The following is a 14,575-nucleotide window of genomic DNA, read 5'->3' on the forward strand; positions in this document are numbered from 1 at the left end:
CTGCCAGGTCATGTTGAGGGAGGAGTCTAGTATGATGCGGAGGTTTCGAGTGTGGCCAGTGGGTGTAGGGGGTGCCGAGTGCATAGGGACGAGCCAAAGAAGAGGGTGTTGAAGCACAGTAGTTTAATCAATAGCTGAATCATTTTTTGATAACAGTAACATTTCTGGGTTGTATATGAGATATCCTCCTCTCACCTGAGGGAGTATGGGTCCACAAAGAATAAAGCACTAAGTTTAAATACGAAGTTACCCTCTGTTGCACTCCGTATAGGATGGATTAACTTTTTTTTTCAAAAGTAAAGTAAGCTCCACAATCAGTTCATAGTATTTCAAGTCTGAAGAATATCTTGTTTATTGTCATTTGTTTGTCATCATAATGATACTTCTCATATTTGACTATATCATTTCCACATTTTCTTAGTATCTCCACATCTTATGTAAACCATCCCAATGCATTCCAGGTCGAAGACCCTTCATCAGGGGACTGAGAGCCCGATGTAGGTAGGCAAATACCGGTCGGTAACTGCCGAAAATCGGTAATTTCGGCCGTTACCGACCGGTATTTGAAAAATTAGATGTAGGGGTGAAAAATTTACCGATTCGGCAAATATGAAGCGGTAAAAATCCAAATCGGTATTTACCGATTCCTTATTTCCCGAATCGGTAATTACCGACTCCTTATTTACCGAGTTCTTATTTTCCGATTCGGTAAATAAGAAATCTTATAAAATGCCCATCGAGATGTAGGAAAGGTCAAAAATACCGAATTCCATGAAATTCGGTATTTAAGAGTCGGTATTTACCATGGACTGAAAGCAGGTGGTAACCAGGTGCAGGCTATAAAAAGGGCCCAAAATGCAAAAGTGTTGCAAGAATGACGGCATTCTATGTAATTGCGAGGCAGCAAAGGTTACAGGCAGCAGGAGAGAGGGTATGGAGAAGGGAGGAGCAGGTGTACAGGCAGAGGATCACCCTGTTCCAACTGACTGAGCCTGAGATACTGCAGAGGTACCAGCTACACCCCAGGACCATCCTGGACTTAATTAGGGACATCCACCCATACCTGGATCACCCAACACCCAGGGCCCACGCCATACCACCCCATGTGCAGGTGCTGTGTAGCCTACACCTGCTTGCCTCTGGGAGCTACCAGAGTGTGATTGCTGCAGTAGGTGGTGTGTCCCAGAGCTGCCTGTCCCATTTTTTCAGGAAGTTCCTGGATGCCATGACGCAGAGAATGGAACATTACATATGGTTCCCTGACACACCTGCGGAACTTGCAAAAATAATAGATGACTTCTATGACCTGGCACACTTCCCGCATGTGATAGGCTGCATAGATGGCACCCACATTCCACTATGCCCACCTGCAGCCACTAAACACATCTACAGAAATCGAAAGTCAACGCACTCCATCAATGTGCAGGTGATATGCAATGCTGGCAACCTCATCACAGACTTAGAGGCCAAATTTCCTGGGAGCACGCACGACTCCTATATTTTCCAGAACAGCAGAAAATACACACGGCTTGTTGCTGGAGATTTTGATGATGGATATCTGCTAGGTAAATAAGTTTAACACACCCTGATATGAATGGCAGATGTATGTGTCATGTGTATGTAACTCATGGACCTCTCATTCCCTCCTAAGCGATAGTGCATATGCCCTGCGTTCCTTTGTGCTCACACCGTACCTCAATCCAAGTAACAGAGCCAAAAGGCGTTACAATGTGGCACACAGGTCAACTCGCAACGCAGTGGAGCGCACCTTTGGACTCCTCAAGAGCAGGTTCCGCTGCCTCCACAAGAGTGGAGGTGCACGACAGTACACCCCCATCCTGTGTTGCAAGATTATAGTGACCTGTGCCATGTTGCACAATCTTGCCACCAAAGAAGGCACAGAGGTGGAGGTGACACATCAAGAGGACATTGATGATGTCCAGGAACATGCAGACCCCCAAGCAACAGGCTTGGTAGTTTGGTCTGCCCTGTTCCCATGATGCACTGGGCCAGGGACAGACTAATTTGCATATAGCCAGGTTCTGAGCTGGGATGGGGCAGTGAGATAAATAACGGTGATGGATCAAGCCCTGATCTTTGGACTGGGTAAGAGTGGTCTGCTTAATTCAGACACTCTGTTCATCACCACCCCCTTTTCTGTATCCCCAAGCAACAGGAGCAGCAGCCACAGATGGAAGTTTGAGACGGACAGAGATTACACGTCGATATGTCTAGGTAATGTATGACACACAGACAGGTATAGTGTTTGATGAGTGTAGTTTAATATTCACTACATCATTATTACATTGGAAAAGCCATTGTGCGTCAATGTCCATGTCCATGACTGCTTGTGCTCAGTTGCCGTCACTGTGTGAAGTCCTGTGGACTTTAGGCAATGTTCAATGCTTACGCCCGCACACTACATTGCTCGATTTATGTGCCTGGGTTTCCACTTCTCGGCTGAGGCCTGACTCAGCATTGCTCCTGCGCAACTCTGGTACAGGTGTGCTGGAGCCACTCCTGCTGGTGGACCCCTCTGTCTCCTCCACACCTGTGTCACCAGCATTGCCTGTTTGAGTTGTGAGCATCTGCTCCATCGCAGAGGTCACTCTTCCCATGCCCCGTGTCAAGTCTGTGCAGCAGTGCACAGTTGCATCCTGCATGGATATTGAGCTGCGGCACAGTAGGGATGTAGATTTTTCAAATCTGTTCAGTGCCTTGGACTGCTGCCGCATATACTGCCGCTCCCTGCGATGCTCTAGTTGATCCCTGTCCAACTTATCAGACAGTATACCCATGTAGGTAGAGATGTCTGACATCCCCTTGTAAATTGCCTCCAAACTACAGGCATTGTGGCCTATTCCCTTGTCCATGTTTGTCATTTTATTGTTAATGCTGCGCACCTGCCTATGCACGGCCATCAGTGCCTTGGCCTGCATGCGCTGTACTTTGACCATTGTGGCCTCCGCCACAGAATACGCTCCCATCTTCCTGCCCATCGCCAGCCTCACGTGCCCTCCTGCCATGGACACTGGTGCGCGCAGCGCCAGCAGAAATCTGTGGTCTGGCCTTGTCAGCCACAGGTGCAATTGTTTGATTTTCAACATCGTCATCCTCCTCATCAGAGGTTTGCAGGATCCTTTGAGTGGGCACATCAGGCCTACTTGCCCTTCCCTGCATGGACGACCTGGAAGTTGGTTTGGGTGTAAGTGGTGTGATTTCCACTTCAGGAGCTCCAAACAATAGAGGTGATAGCGGGACAGGTGTTGGGGCTCGCTCTGGTGTTGAGGCTTCCTGGGTTGTGTTGTTGCCTCCTTCTACAGCGCTATGACCTGTGCTTTGTTTCTCTTTTTCACTTCTCTTAGTTGCTGGTGCCCTCTCCTCCCTTGCTGGTGCTGTACTGCGTGAGGACTCTCCTGTAGAATGAAATTGACATAGGGTCAATGTTGTAGTTGTTAAATAAATAGTTTACACACCTTTGCCCAGTGTACATTGTGTGTCTGGAGATGTGTGTGGCATGCCTTGCTGAGTCGTGTGATGTATGCATTGCATGTATGTACTCATGACTACGTCTACCATGATGCATTGCTGGCCCCAAGTATGAGCTGTTCTGCAGTGTAATGATTCCCGGTTCGTAGAACTGTATGGAACCCCTCAGCGTCGACATTTTTTACCATTGTGTTTAGTCCATTTTAGCTTTAGGTAAGTCAAACCGAATACATGTTTATTTTATTTTAAAAACTAGTACTGTTTCAGTGAGTTATAGAACTAGTGGAGGCATTAGGGTCCTTTCAATAAATATACCCACGGGAAATGATAACCATTCTCCTCACAGACAGAAAACGAATTCTTTGGTGATCTAATTTACTAATAATTTGAATAGTAATTTAGAGTAGTACCGTCAAAAAACTAAAGATTACTTTGTTATAAGAATTGGTCTTGTCTACCCTACTCAATTCTCCCCTTCATCTGTCCTTTCTGAATTAAATCTATAGTTCCACCTATTTTCACACGACAGATGTAGGCATTCGGATATCCATTTGAAAAAATTTTGATTTATTAATAAATGATCAATTTCTGTTTCTCAGATTGTATTATCAAGTTTCATATAATTATGCCTTAGAAATAAATATTTGTTACACCGTGTTCATCAAATATCAGTTAATGAAGAATTAGACAATGTATCAATCATGTCTTACGCCACCAAAGAGTTTGGCATAAAGCTAATTGAAAGAACCATGTAAGCTACAATAGAGGTTATGTTATATATGCTTTTTCATTTTTAGATCATCAGTTGTGCTTTTATTATCTCAGGACTTGGCTTGTTTGTACAGTTTTTCCTTGTCAAAACAGAACACATTGTTTATATAGGTTGTTTCGAATTGAATGTATGTTAAGATGAAAACCGTAATGACTGATAATAGAAGAACAAATTAAACTATATACTAACCTATGTTTTTATTTTCAGAAAGTTGTATTTTGTCTTGTGAAAGGCGCTGGTCGCCGAAACGCGTCGACACACAACTTATTCCTCAATGTCAAGGAATCTTTTATGTTATGTTTTATGTATGTTTATTGTCTATGGAATGTAAATTTTTAGCTATTGTTTCATGATCTATGTTTTTTATGCTATTGTAATAAACTCTAGTGACTACTTGGAAACTGTTCATCCTTAGTCTTTGTCCTGTTACCATTCTGTTAGCAATCTATAATTGCCGCCTAGGTAGTTTATTCCACTGGATGATTCTACACAGTGGGGTACGGGCTCAGGGTAATGGTTGTGGATTAGGGTACATGCATCTTACCATGTTTCTTTGATGCTTTTGCTGTACTGTCCAGGTCTCCAATCCCAAGAATGCATTCTGGCTCCAGGGTTGTTTCAACAAGCTCCTCCATCTCAGACAGTTTTGGTGCTTTGCACCTGCCACCTCCCGTCACACCAGCATCCTTTTTTTGTGCAGCAATCTTCTTTTTGGTTATGATGCGCAGGTCATACCATCACTTTTTAATGTCCTCGCTCTCCCGGTGCGTCACACCAATAGCATTGACTTTGCCCTGTATGCCAAGCCATATGTTCCTCTTCACAGTCTCTGCAACATGCAGAGACTGTCTTCCAAATATTTGGTTGTAGTGACTCACAATTTCTTCTACAGCCTCCTGCAGTTCTGCAGGGCTGAACTTTATCTTTCTTTTGCGCTCCCCACCATCCTTGTGCCCTTCCTGAGGCTCCATTCTGTAGCACTGCTTGGCTCTGGATGCTCAGCTCCTCTCACCTCAGCTCAATTGTTTGTTCAGTTGCTGTGCACCTGCATGGGTGTGGCCACTCCCAGGTACTGGGGAGGGGTGCTTCATTCTGATTGGTTGGATTCTCTGGGCCTTGGTTGTGGGGTGTGTAGGGTGTCCCTGAATGGTTGGCAGGCTCACATGTCGATTTTCAAACTACTGATTACGTATTTACCTAATTGGTATTTTCCAAATTGGTAAATTCCGATTCGGTAAATTCCGATTCGGTAAAACCCATTCATTCCTATGGGCCAGGAGGCCCATAGGATTGAATGGGTTTCACGGAATCGGAATTTACCGATTCAGAATTTACCGATTCGCAAAATACCGAAATCAGATACCGAGTCATTCCGAATCGGTAAATTTTACCGAATCTTTACCTACATACCATTTTCCGATTCTGAAATACCGATTCTGTATGAGTCAGTATTTAAGAATTGGAAAATATGAATTACCTACATCTGTCTCTGAGTGTCCTATAAATGAATGATTCAAGATCAAAATAAAAACAGTAACGTTCTGGTATGTACAAGCTGAAGTTGAAAAGTACAAAATAAATCAGCGTGAAGAGTGAAGAATGTCCAAAGACCATATTCACTATTCTTAAGTGATGAAATTTTTTTCTTGAATAATGAAAAAGTGAAAGTAGTGCAAGTTAATGCAAATAATTATTGAGTGAAAACATACAAGATATATAGGGCCCAATGTAGGTAATCCCAGATTACCGATTCTTAAATACCGAATCATACCGATTCGGTATTTAAGAACTGGCAATCGGGATGTAGGTAATTTTACCGAATTAATTACCGAATCGGTATGATTCGGTAATTAATGAATCGGTATTCATAGGAATCAATGTCAATTACAGAATCGGTAAATACCGATTCGGTAAAATTACTGAATTTGCAAGGGGGACAGGGTGTCACTTTGACACCCTGTTGCACCCCTCATTCTGGTTTGTGTGCCATGTGGCACACATACATGCCCTTAAGGCATGTATATGTGCCACATGGCACAGGTGTACATGCACAGATGTGCATGTACACAGGAATTCGTTATTTACCATGACAGAGTATGTCATTGTAAATAATGAATTATTAAGGGCCGGTGGCACTGTTTTCAGTGCCACCTACATCACAAACTTGAGATTCAGTAAATTTACCAATTCGGTAATTTACAGAATCGGTAAATTTTCTGATTCTGTAAATATACCAATTCAGTAAATTTAAGGCCCCCTACATCTCAATCACCAAATACTGGTCGGTAACGGCCGAAATCGGCCGTTACCGTCCGGTATTTGGTGACCTACATCTGGCCCATAGACAGGAATATGCCCGAAGTTAGACTCGTCTAAACTGTGTGATGGAAATCTCATGTGGTGAAAGAATATAGTGCACACAAATTTGAAACAGGATGTGTAAAATAAACGTGCGGCGTAAAACGAAAAAGTTAATAGGTAGTGATGTGAACGAACTGTGACTCGGTGAACAAAGCGAGGTGGGAGTCCAACGCAGCAGACAAATGGTGAATCGTAAGTGCCGGTGGGGTACGGTGAAGGAGAACGGAAGTAATGTGGCTACTGCCAAATGAGACAAAGTCTAAGCGGTATTAAAAGGTTTTTATCTTGGTGAAACCGGAACAAGGACCAGGTGGATAAGGCATACAGTGTTTTAAAATCTGTAAATAAAAGGTGCATGAGACGCTGCGAGCATCAGGTATTAAATATAACCTGTTCTAAATGGATACGCTAAGCGTTTACCTTTATAATCACTGTGCAACACTTAGGATTTCAGGAATTGTCGTTCGGTTTGGAGACGGAAAATATGGTAGTCACGGAGCACACCAAATTTTTAAATTGTCGTGAAACAAGAGACATAAAAAACGGACTGGCCGGTGTCATGCTCAGAGCGTTGAGCTGGAAGAATGAGCACCATGTTGCAGAGGTACTGCAAGTCGGCAAAGTAGGACTACTTCATACCGAAAAGTGTCGAGGAAGTTGTAGAACATGTCAAATCTAAGTGATTAGTACTAGAGTGAGGAAACTGATGGTGGGTGCCACACAAAATACAAAAAAAACACTGGGGGTGAAGAAGAAAACCATGTGAGGTGAACAGGAAGGCTAGTGTGCTAAACGAGTTGTCATGAGATACAGGCGAGTGCAGTGGGACACCAGGAGTTGTCCCATGCATTGGGGTAGGGTCCGAGTACTAGGACTTCTGTCTTCTCAGAGTTGAGTTCCTGACAACTGCTGCCCATCCAAGCTGCAGAGTCCTTCATTCCTTCTTGGAAGCTGAAACTGGTGGTTTTGGGGTCCTTTGTGAGGGAGCAGATGAGTTGGGTATCGTCGGCGTAGGATACAGTGCTGAGTCCATGCTGTCTGACGATGCTGGTGAGAGGGGCCATGTAGCTGTTGAAAAACGTGGGACTGAGCGATGACCCTTGTGGTACTCCGCAGTTGATCTTAGTGGGTTCACAGAGGAAAGGCAGGAGTCTGATCCTTTGGGTTCTGTCTGCAAAGAAGAAGCCAGTCGAAGGTGGTTCTCTGTTTCCGGATGTCGTGGAGTCGGACTGCAATGATGCAGTGGGAGATAGTGTTGAAAGCTGTGGAGAGGTCAAGTAGGATGAGGGCTGTGGTGTGGTGTGGCCTTGGTCGAGGAGTGTGCGGATGTTGTCTGTGGCGGTGAGGAGGGCAGTATCGATTCTCTGGTTGCGGCGGAATCCGGATGGGGAGGAGTTGAGGATGGAGTTCTGTTCAATGAAGTTTGTCAGCCAGAAGTTGACAATCTTCTTGGTGACTTTGGCCGTGAAGGTAAGGAGAGAGGGGGTTGGTTGTTCTCCAGGTCCGTCGGGTCTTCCGAGGGTTTCTTGAGGAAGGGCTTGACTTCTACATGCTTCCAGTCATCTGGGAAGGTGCCGGATTTGAAGATTGCATGGATGGTGCATCGTAGCTGGGGTCAATGGCGGCAGCAGCTCTATGGAAGATGTGCAGAGGGCAAGGGTCAGTGGGGGCTTATGAGTGGGTGCTCTTCATGGTGGTGGTGATATCTTCAGTGGTGACCAGGCTTCATGCGGTGATGGTGTGCCGGTTGTCACCACTGGAGGAAAGGGTGGGTTCTGGAGTCTGCTCACTGAAGTGGTCATAGAGGGATTTGATTTTCAGGTGGAAGTAGGAGCTAAGCTTGTTGCAGAGGTCTTGGGAGGGAGTGCCATCTGTGGCTTTACTGTGTGCCAGAGTTGGTGAGGATTTTGTTCCGGGTGAAGGTCTTTTTGTGAATCTTATGCGTTGGTGGTAGTCTGTCATTTCGTTCTTGTAGGTGGTCAGGTCTTCTGTGGTTTTGCTGTTTCTCCATTGTTTCTTGAGACGTCTGCCGAAGTATCTGGCATCTTGGAGGTCGGTGGTAAACCAGGTGGCTTTCAGGGGGTGTTGTCTTTTGGTGATGTGGAGGGGTGCTAGCTGGTCAGTGCAGTTGGTGATCCAGTGGTGTAGTTCTTTGGTTGCGGAGTTGGAATCAGTTGAGGTAGGTATCCTGGCTGAGTGGTGAGTGTGTCTGGGAGTGGCTGCATAAGTGTCTCACCGGTTGTGTGAGTGGGTGTGTGAGTGTCTGAGTGGGTGCATATGGGTCTCAGTGGGTCTGTGAGTAGGTGTCAATGTGCTTCAGTGGGTTTGAGAGTGCCTCCATGAGTGTGTGAGTCAGTCCGTGAGTGAGTGCGTGAGTGTCTAACTGGGTCAGTGAGTAGGTGCATGAGTCTCGCAGTGGGTCTGTGAGTGGATTCATGATTGTCTGAATGGGTCTCTGAGTGACTGTGAAATAGTCTGCATGACTCGGTGAATGGGTGCGTGAGTGCCTGAGTGGGTGTGAGGGCATCTGAATATTTCTGTGAGTGGGTGTATGAGTGTCTGATTGGGTCTATGAATGTGTGTAAGTGTTTGAGTAGGTATGTGAGTGGGTGTGTGAGTGGGTGTGTGAGTGGGTTTCTGAGTGGGTGTGTGAGTGTCTGAGTGGGTCTATGAATGTGTGTAAGAGTGTTTGAGTAGGTATGTGAGTGGGTGTGTGAGTGGGTGTGTGAGTGGGTTTCTGAGTGGGTGTGTGAGTGTCTGAGTGGGTCTATGTGTGTGTGTAAGAGTGTTGAGTGGGTGTGTGAGTGGGTGTGTGAGTGGGTGTGTGAGTGGGTTTCTGAGTGGGTGTGTGAGTGTCTGAGTGGGTCTATGAATGTGTGTAAGAGTGTTTGAGTAGGTATGTGAGTGGGTGTGTGAGTGGGTCTCTGAGTGGGTGTGTGAGTGTCTGATTGGGTCTGTGAGAGAGTATATCAGTGTCTGAGTGAATCTGTCAGTGGTTGTGTGAGTGCCTGAGTATATGAGTCAGTGTATAAGTGTCTGTGTGGGTGTCGGTGGCTATGTGAGTGACTTGGTCTCAAAGAAACTGCCCCTGTGACTCAGTCAAACAAGAGTCCAGAGTTTTGCACAAAATATCTATCCAAATGGAGTACTTTCTACTTGTTTATTATTAAGTGCTACCTACTTGGATAACTGTCTAATGCATATTCTACACTACCTTGTAATGGAGCATGAGGAAATGTCACCCGCAACCTTGTGTATTTTTCGACAATGTAATTGGTCTTGGTGTAGCTTTGTCCAGAAGTATGTCATAACATAAATCATCCTATAGACAAAATAACAAGACTTAAAAGAGGTAAATCTCCACCAAACAAGGGTCTTTCTTCTTAATTATATAAAGCAAGTGCTTCTTTATTTGGTGGAGATATTCCTCGGCATCTGCAACTCTTCACCAAAATCAGTGAGAAATGCTCTGAGTGGCCGCTTGTTAATCTGTCCGTCATCCTAGCAAAAGGCGGGGAGACCTTTGCATACTACTAAGGTGGATGGGTCCAAGTGATTTGTACATTTGAATACTTGTAGCAATTTATAGGGAGGACCATTGAGTCTCCTATCACCAGGTAAGGAGAAGAAAGAACCTACTTATCATGGTCTCTAAAGATTGCACTCCAATTGCAACAATGCATTCACCTCCATTAAGCATTTCGGATCATCTTCCAATATAGAATTGCCAAGAAAAAGCACTTGCTTTACCTTCGTCAACCCTAGAGTTAGACTAATTTGTCCTTTATCGAAGTGGAGCCTTAGCTGGGGCTGTTTATATTTCTTTATACGGGTAAGTGCCTCCTGTGGAGGTTTAATTTCTGTGAAATGAACATCATGGTCAGAATGGACTTGCAACCCTATCTCCCGGGGCCTTGCGCCAACTTAAATGGGGAGGAGGGGTGATCCACCCCCCTCCCATGGCAAATTTCCGCCCCAGGAAACCCACCCCTTGGTGCCTGGCCAGATGTGAATGGGTGCTGCGAAGCCCCCCTCTGATTCCCAATTTCGGCCCTGTGACTCCATCCCCCAGGGACAGGCCACAAATCAAATGGTACCCCAGGCCTACCCAGTAGACCCAGACTGCATTTTGAGGCCTGTGGGAGGGACCTCAAGGTACCTGTAATCCCATCCCGGCTCTACCACCTGTGGAGCCCGCATTGCTGTTGCACAAAGTGTCCAATGTAGTGGTAAGTCATTGTCGAGGTAGCTGTAGGGCAGGTGGGGTGTCAGACATGTACTTGTGCTGCAGCATGATATGCCTGAGGGTGTGGGGTTGTGTCATACACTGACAAACAATCTGTCTCCAGGGCGAGGGAGTGTGTGTGTCCCAATGTCACTGTTTTACCTGACTGCAGTTCTATGTGTGAGTGGTGTGTGTTACATTATCAGCCATCAAGGGCCACAGGATGTTGGACATGTAGGTGCCAGGACAGGAATTGCTTGTGAGATTGTTTCTGTGTGCCACTGTTGGCTGAATCACTGTGAACCCAGAGACTAGACCCAGTGCCTGCACACAGTGCTTCAAAACACACACAGGTATAAATGTGATATATGTAGTGTGCAGACATGCATGGGACTGGTGATGTCTGCAAGCCAACGAGGGTGTTCAGTGCCGTCATCATGCATGTGTGTGTGATAATCTGTGACCCTATACGCCCTCATAAATGCATGCAATCACATGGTTTCGGCCCATGCAGAGTGCCCTTGTGAGGTGTCCCTCAGTATGTGATGTTGGGAGTTTACAAATGGTCATGAGTCGGTGTATTGCTACTATGGTGATAGATGGTACATGACACTGTGTGACTGATCATTTCCCCTTCTTCTCTCCCATACCTACAGCTCAAGGTACACCAGCGTAAGGCAGTGTGGAGGGCCATTGCAGCAAAGGTGCAAGCCCCGGGGGTCTCCAACAGACGACACACACACTGCCACAAGAGGTGGGATGACATCAGTCGGCTTGCAAACACTGTGGCTGAGATGACATTGGGCATGATACCGCGCACTGGGCATTTAGTACGGCGCAACATGACTCCACTGATGGTCCGCATATTGGCAGTGACTCATCCTGAGCTGGATGCACGTTTGAAGGAGCATTGGCAAGAAGGCAGGCGTGAGTATTTGGGGAGGGTGACTCTGGCTGGGAGTGGATGCATGTGTACAGGGCCTGTTGCAGCGGGGGACAATGTGATGTTCGTGTGGTGGAGCTGTGCTGTGTCCAGTGAGTGTCTGCTGGGATGTGTGCCAGTGTCATGCATTGTGACAAAATGCCCTTACAAAGGTGACCCTCTGTGTTGTTCTTCATCATTACCATATGTGTAAAGATACACATGGTACTTCGGCATTGGTATAGTGTGAGGAACCTATAAGGGTGGGAACAGCAGGGTCTACTATCTGAGTGTGAGTTCATGTATGCATACTTTGCATGCACAATGACCGTTGAGGCACACACATCTGACAACAAGGTGGCCCAGAGTACCAAATGATGCTTGGTATGGCCCACTTGGCATTGTGTCCAGTCATGTCTTAAGGGGGCGGGGGGGGGGTTCCCCTCCTGTTCACTGAAGGTATGTCTGTAGTAATGAATGTTGTCCACACATCAGGCCCCTAGGTGTGGGCTGGGCAAGTTGTATGTCTGGTACACCTAATCCACAGGCAGGGTGTGTGTCCTCAACATTCCTCAGTCATGGCAGAGATTCAGTGTTACAGGCATTGTAGTGGTCTATGTAGTGTGGTGCTGCTATGTGATTGCAGGGTGTGTTGGTCAGCATGTCGATTTGGGCAGCTCCTGTACTGCAGTGATTGGATTGGTCTGTCCTGATAATGACACTAACACATCTAAGTAAGCATTATCCCAACTGTGGGTAACGTCTCCTGATCGCACTCAAAACAATTGTTCAACAAAGTTTTCCCAATTCAAAAATAAAGTTCAAATGATCAAACGATTGTTCTCGTGGTTGTTCTGTTTCTATATGTTTTCATTTCATCATATTTTTTGGGATTATTTCAATCATAATCATCACATGTGTGCCCAATGCATTTTGGGACTTATCCCTTCGTCAGGGGACTTTTAAATTTCTGAAAGAAGTTGAATACACAGCTGATGTTACAGGTGACATTAAAATAAACAAAAAAACAATAACATTAAGATGGGGTCCTTGGGCTCATTTAACGACCTACCAGATACATGCCCTACTGATACTAAACAACTAACAATGGTATCTGGGAGTCGAATAGGCCAATCCAGAATCTACTTTGAAAACAACCAAAAAACCATATTGTGTGGTAATTGTAGTGACGTGACTATGTGTCTTACTGTGCACTAATTCTCCTTTTTTGGAAAAAAGTGCCCATCAGTTCCCGCCTGTGTCCGCCCTACATCATCTGGGCTTTCCTTACCCAGGAGAATATATGGTGTTACTACCTGTTTGATAATGGTAGTATACCTTTTGAAAATTTCAAAAGTTTGTTGTGGGGGCTATCAAGATATCAGTAAGCGGGTAACTAAATTACAGTGCCAAAATAAATGTGAGAAAAAGTGATGTTAAAATTAGGTAACTATTGAGTGGATGCATGTATTTATTCAGTTCCCTCAAAGTCCCCAATGTTAAAATGTGAATAAACAAACAGATTTAACAAAATATCTGTTATTCAGTATGGTCAACATGTTTCAGCATGTGTGATGTATTTTATCACTGCTTTCTTCAGGACCTAGTTCTTCATGGCTACTGTTGGGATAAAAAGGAAAAATATCACCTGTATACTTTCACTTTTGTTCTGTCTTCTCCACTCAAATTAATGGAGGGAAAGCATCACCCCACCTGGCCGCTGCTCAGGTATGAGGAGCACCGCACTTCCTGTCGGTACTCCGGGTGTCCCTCTGTGCAATCTGGGGCCCCCCCAGATTGCACAGAGGGACGCCCGGAGTACCGACGCCCGGAGTACCGACAGGAAGTGCGGTGCTCCTCATACCTGAGCAGCGGCCAGGTGGGGTGAGGCTTTCCCTCCATTAATTTGAGTGGAGAAGACAGAACAAAAGTGAAAGTATACAGGTGATATTTTTCCTTTTTATCCCAACAGTAGCCATGAAGAACTAGGTCCTGAAGACAGGCGGGAACTGATGGGCACTTTTTTCCAAAAAAGGAGAATTAGTGCACAGTAAGACACATAGTCACGTCACTACAATTACCACACAATATGGTTTTTTGGTTGTTTTCAAAGTAGATTCTGGATTGGCCTATTCGACTCCCAGATACCATTGTTAGTTGTTTAGTTGACATTAAAATAAACAACATGGACAGTGTAAATATAGGCTTTCAAAACAACGGATGAACAAAATTGCATCCAGGCTGCAAGCACATTAATAGCTACTGTGTATCAAAGATGTGGTGCCAGTGCTCTTGGAAAGGTACGTGGGTGGTGTGAAACAGTAAACGAAAAGGTGAACAAAACTGTCAAACACATGACTCCATGTAATCTATGGATCAAGTGACGGTGAGAAAATGTGGGTTTGGATGGTGCAACTGGTGGCGTGTAGCACCCGAGGTGAATCTAATCAAGATAAACGAGTGAATTTGTGTGCCAGTAAATTCAAAGTAAGTGGAACAGCTTACGTGAGAATACGAGGTCCAAACGTGGCCCCTTCATTAGTCTCATATAGATGTTTTGACCGGTAAGCATAAAACCTAACAAGAAGTGTAAAAGAGCTTTAAGCAAAACATGCCCGAAAAGTGCAACACGGTGAGGTGAACCCGGCAATCGAATAGACTTACTAGTGTCTGGATAGATGGCGTGCGTACTTCCGGTGAAAAACTGTAAACACAAAACAAATGTTTATGTATCGATCGAGGAAATGTTTTACGATCAGGCGTGAGGCAACAGGCGAAGCCTCGGTCAACACTTACGTGTGAAGAA

The sequence above is a fragment of the Lissotriton helveticus genome, chromosome 11 (genome assembly GCF_964261635.1).
Source record: "Lissotriton helveticus chromosome 11, aLisHel1.1, whole genome shotgun sequence".
Lineage (NCBI taxonomy): Eukaryota > Metazoa > Chordata > Amphibia > Caudata > Salamandridae > Lissotriton > Lissotriton helveticus.